Raw genomic sequence first — 6,000 nt, 5'->3', positions numbered from 1 at the left:
CCTTGTGAAGCTTTGCCAAGAGCCACCTGGTGGCCAAACCCAGCTGCCCACAAGCTGTGTCTAGTGCTCTGGTGCCCCCTTGTGGAAGCTGTGCTCACACACCTGGCACAACAAGAGAAGAAAGAGCCCTTTACCCACCCACCACCACCCAGAAAAGGAAATCCACCCCAGACAAGGAAGTCCATGAGACTCTTACCTCCAATTAACCTCCGGAAAACTGGAAGTGGCACTGTGGTTCAAAGTGATAGAGCACTAGCTCTGAGCAAAAAAGAGCTCAGGGACAGCGTCCAGGCCCTGACCCCCTGGCCCCCAAAAAAAGGACCTGGACCAGTAAGCTGCCTCACTGTTGCTTGAGGTGCTCCAGCACAGTACTCAGTACTTGGTCATGTTCAGAAGCTCTGGACACTTTAGAAATGGAGGCCTAGACTCACGGCACAGCTAACCAATAGGGTCTTTCTGATTTCTGCTCCAGCTCTATGTGAGGCCCAGTGGTTCATCCTCTGTTTACCAAAAGAGCCCATCATAGGACCAACCGACTCCTGCACATTCTGGGCCAGGGACATGGCTGTAATCACTCTCCCCTCAGTCCTTGCAGCCACAAACTCAGTCACATCCCACACTGGACAAGAAATGTCTCCTAGAGAAACCCAGCTGAGGTCCCCCCTGAGCCTAGAAGTCCCATGCTAACCATGTCCAACGACTCAACTGACTTACAAGCCTGGACCTGCACAAAACCCTCCCTCCACAGGGAGGATCTTACAGTTTCTAGTGTCGTACTAAGTAAGAATAGGAAGATCAGATGCCCTTATCTTGTTCCTGAGTCTAGGAGACATGATTCATTCCCCCTCCACTTAATATGTTGGCTACAGGCTTTTAAGTTTGTCATAGTTAGCCTTTATTAAGCTCAGATACAGTCCTTCTTTTCCTAGTTTCTTTCAGAGCTTCTATCATAAAAGATGTTGAATTTTGTAAAAAGCTTTTTCTGCATGGAGATGTTTTTATTCCTGATTTATGTGATTTATCAGTGTAGGTACATTAAACCATCCTTGCAGCCTTAGAATACAAGGTGTATGATCTTTTCAATGCAATGTTGAATGTGGTTGTCAAGAAATCTTATTGAAGGAGAAAAACAAAGGAAAAGGTAACAATGTTCGACAAGAAATGTACTCATGACCTTACTCATGTACCTGTAACCCCCTGTACAGCATCTTTTTTTGTGTGAAAATACTGTACAGAGGGGTTACAATTACATGAGCAAGATCATGAGTACATTTCTTATCAAGCATTGTAGCCTCCTCCTTTGTTTCCCCTTCCCATCCCTTCCCATCTCCCCCACCCACCCAATCCTCCTCCCTCCCTCCCCCCAACCAATCCTCCTCTCCTCCTCCTCCTCTCCCCCCCACCCAATCCTCCCCTCCCCCCTCCCCAAAGTTGTAAAGTTCATTTTCGACATAACGACTTGTACATCTCATTATTGCAATGGGTCCACCTGTATCCCTATTTATCCTGTACAGCATCTTTACAATAAAATTTTTTTAAAATCTTATTGAGCCAGGCATTGATGGTTCATACCTGTAATCCTAGCTACTCGAGAGGCTGATATCTGAGGATCACAGTTCAAACAAAGCCAGCCAGGAAAAAGCTGGATGTAGCACTGTGGCTCAAATGATAGAGTGCTAGCCTTAAGCACAAAGAGGCTCAGGGATAGTGCCCAGGCCAAGTTCAGTCCCCAGAACAGGCCAAAAAAATAAATAAATAAAAATTATTGAGACTTTCTGCATAGATGCTCCTCAGGCTTCATCTAATGTTTTTTGTTATCTCATCTGGTTTTGGAACAAATGTAACATAAGACTCACAGAATTGGTTGAATAGTGTTCTCCTTTCTATTTCATGAAGTGTGAGGAGTATTAGTATTAGCTCTTCTTTAAAGGTCCAATAGAATTCTGCAGCGAATCCATCTGGTCCTGCCTTTCCTATGTCGAGAAACTATTACTGCTCCAATTTTAATTGCTTGTTAAAGATCTGTTTAAGTGGTTTATACAGTCTTGGCTCAATTTTGGTAGTCAGCCCTACCAAGCAACCTATCCTTTTCCTCTAGATGGTCTACTTGGCACAGATTTCAAAGTATTTTCTGATGATTCTTTAGATTTCACTGGCATTTGTTCTGATATTCCCTTTCATCTCTTTGTTTCTTCTTCTTTTGGTCAAATTAGTTATGGATTTTTTTTTCTGGAAAACTTAAAAAATTCCTTGGCAAATGTAGCAGTGGACAAACAGCACAGACATGGTTGAAAATGAACTATACAATTTGTGGATTGGGTAGGGGGAGGAAGATTGAGTGGGGGGCATGGGAGGGAGGTCGGATGGGAAGGGATGGGAAGGGGAAACAAAGGAGGAGGCTACAATGCTTGATAAGAAATGTACTCATTATCTTGCCCATGTAATTGTAACCCCTCTGTACAGTATTTTCACAATAAATTTTTTTTTTTTTTTTTTTTGTCGGTCGTGGGGTTTGAACTCTGGGCCTGGGCGCTGTCCCTCAGCTCTTCAGCTCAAGGCGAGCGCTCTACCACTTGAGCTACAGCGCCACTTCCGGTTTTCTGGTGGTTTATTGGAGATAGGAGTCTCACAGTCTCTCCTGCCCAGGCTGGCTTTGAACCGCGATCCTCAGATCTCAGCCTCCTGAGTAGCTAGGATTACAGGCGTGAGCCACCAGCGCCCGGCTTAGCACAATAAAATTTTTTTAAAAATTAAAAAAAAACACACACAATTTGTGGATTGGGATAGAAGGGAAAAAACTGGAAGGGGTGACACTGTCCAAAATGTAACCATAACCCCTCTGTACATCACCTAGTAACAATACAAAAGTTTAAAAATTTATTCTTAGACCTGGAACCAGCGTCTCATGCCTGAGACACTGAGATGGGAGGCTAAGATGGTAGAATCATGGTTCAAAGCCAGCCTAGGGTGTAAAGTCCATGAGACTCGTCTTGTGGAGCTGTGGCTTAAGTTGTAGCTACTGTGCTACAAAAGCTGAGCACAAAAGCCCAGGGTCTACGCCAAGTTCAAACCCCAGGGCCAGAAAAAAAAAAAAAAAGTGGCTCACGCCTGTAATCCTAGCTACTCAGGAGGTTGAGACCTGAGGATCGTGGTTCAAAGCCAGCCAGGGCAGGAAAGTCCATGAGACTCCTTTTTTTTTTTTTTTTTTTTTTTTGGGGGGGGGGGGTCCGGTCATAGGGCTTGAACTCTGGGCCTGGGCGCTGTCCCTCAGCTCTTCAGCTCAAGGCTAGAGCTCTACCACTTGAGCCACAGTGCCACTTCCGGCTTTTTATGTGGTGCTGAGGAATTGAACCCAGGGCCTCAGGCATGCAAGGCAAGCGCTCTACCACTGAGCCACCTTCCCAGCCCCTCCATGAGACTCTTATCTCCAATAAACCACTAGAAGACCAGAAGTGGCGCTGTGGCTCAAGCGGTAGAGCGCTCGCCTTGAGCTAAAGAGCACAGGGACAGCGCCCAGGCCCAGAGTTCAAACCTCACGACCAACCAAAAAAAAAGGGGCTGAGAATGTGGTAGTGCTTCCCTAACATGCATGTAGCCCTGGTTCAATTCCTTAGCACTATATAAACAGAAAAGGCTGGAAGTGGCACTATGACTCAACTGGTAGAGTGCTAGCCTTAAGCAAAAGCAGCTCAGGAGCAGTGCCCAGGCCTTGAGTTCAAGCCCCAAGACTGGAACACAAAAAAAAGTTTCAATTTTACTGGTTATCAAGATAGAATGTTGACTTTTCTTCCCAAGCTGATCCTTCTTTTCTGTTTCCTGGGTAGCTAGACTTTAGGAATAAAGCAGACACCCCAAACTCATTTATCTTTTATAAAATACTGTTTTATTAATCTCTAATCTAGTATTTCTTTCCATCTTCTAATTTTCACTTTTTTTTAAAGCTTGAGGTGCATCATTGGGCCGAGAGCTATTCTTTATGTAGAAACTCACAGAAACTTTTCATACTGCTTTTGTTCTACCCCCAAGTTTCTGGTAGGTTTTTCATTTTCATTAGATTCCAGGAACTTTTTGATTTCTCCCTTTATGAATTCAGTGACTCACTTATAATTCCACAGTGTGTGCTTCAGTCTCCGTGTGTCTGCATCTTTTCTGTAGCATCTTGCTGTTGAGTTCCAGCTTAGTTCCATTATGTAGGCTCTGATAGAATACAGGGAGTTATTTCAGTGTTTTTGTGTTTGTGAAGAACTGCTCTGTATTCTAAAGTATTTTGGAGAAAAGTCCATGGGCTACTGAGATGAATGTGTCTTGTGCAGCTGTTGAATTAAACAGCCAGGTCCATGCAGTCTGTGGCATCATTCAGTTCTGAGATATGTTTGGATGGCCTAGCCCTTGGGGAGTAGCTTGTAAACTCTTCTCTACAGTGACCCCTTTATAAACATCTCATCAGCACTCTGCTCTTGTGCAGACTTGAATGCCCAACAAATAAATATTGGACAGAATCTTCACTCTTTTTCTTCAGTGCTGGGGATCAAACCCAGGACCTTTTTAGATGCTAGGGAAAAGGTCATACCCCTTCCACAGCAATAGCTCCTCCCCTCCCCCTTCCCCTCTCAGAAGCTGCTGGCTACCCCAGCCATAAACTAGGGGCCCATACTGGGAATGGATCAAGCAATACAGTCACTCAGTGCAGTGATGTTTGTCATCAAAGACAGGGAGCATTTCATCCCTGTGTGACTAGACAGCTAAAGCAATGCAAGATACCAAACCAATGCAGAGCTCTCATTAATCCTAAGGGAAACTGGGTAAAATGACCTCATGGACAAGCTTGTCCTGGTTTTAAATTGGAGGTGGGGGGTGGGGGGGGAAGGGGGAGGCTGGGAAGGGAGGTGAAGGGTAAACAAAGGAGGAGGCTGCATGCTTGGTAAGAAATGTATGCATTATCCTGCCCATGTAATTGTAACCCCTCTGTACAGTATGTTCACAAATAAAATAAAATAAAAATAAAAATAAATAAAAAATAAATTGGAGATGGCCAGAAGGACCTTAGGCATGAAGTTAAAATGTCTGGAGAGAGCAGCCAATGACTGCCAGAACAGGTCTTGAGTATGGCCAGACAGGACAGAGTGGAGATTGGGTGGCACAGAGGAAGCAATGAATCACAAGACACTCCTTATGTCCCCTCTGCACAGGGCAGTTTGACCACAGTATCTATGCTCTCAGCTGACTCCATACAATACAAGAGGAAGTGCCAGCCCTGCTCACAGATGCTACTCAGGAATGGCAGAACTAGAGCCAGAGAAATTAAAGTCAAGGGTAAGATCTGAGAGCCTGGAAGAGCCAGTCACACGCAGAGGAGGGGCTGGAGCAGCTTGGCTCCAGATTGCAAGTCTGAGGTTTGCCCAGGTTAGGATTCTGATCTTTAGGTCAGACCCAGCTTCAGCATCCTTGGCCTGAGGACTCCCCTCTCCCATCCACACCCCGTCTTCTTCTTCTGCCCCAACAGGCTTTTGGAGCTCAGCACACACCAACACTCAGGTACCTTCTAGGTCTGTTTTCATGCTGCTTTTTTGTGGGGTTTTTTTTTTTGGTTCTGGTCGTGGGGCCTGAACTCTGGGCCTGAGCGCTGTCCCTCAGCTCTTCAGCTCAAGGCTAGCACTCTACCACTTGAGCCACAGCCACTTCCGGCTTTTTCCTTTTTGCTTATGTGGTGCTGAGGAATCGAACCCAGGGCCTCAGGCATGCAAGGCAAGCACTCTACCACTGAGCCACCTTCCCAGCCCCTGCTGCTGTGTTTTTAAAGCCCTGTTTCTCCCCCAATTCCAATCCCCATGCCAGAAAAGAAGGCCAGCCTCGCCATTTTGGTCCCTCAGCATGTGTACCTGCCAGCTGCTTGCCTGCTCAAGGGGCAATGACCATGTCATTTACCTCACTTGACTGTCACCCGCCACCTCACGCAAGACACAGAGGCTGCCCAGGGAGGACATAAGAAGCATTATAGCA

Source organism: Dipodomys merriami, unplaced genomic scaffold, assembly GCF_024711535.1.
Source record: "Dipodomys merriami isolate MVZ:Mamm:240054 unplaced genomic scaffold, mDipMer1.0.p SCAF_55, whole genome shotgun sequence".
Lineage (NCBI taxonomy): Eukaryota > Metazoa > Chordata > Mammalia > Rodentia > Heteromyidae > Dipodomys > Dipodomys merriami.
The sequence above is the reverse complement of the archived record's forward strand: the minus strand, read 5'-3'. Positions refer to the sequence as shown.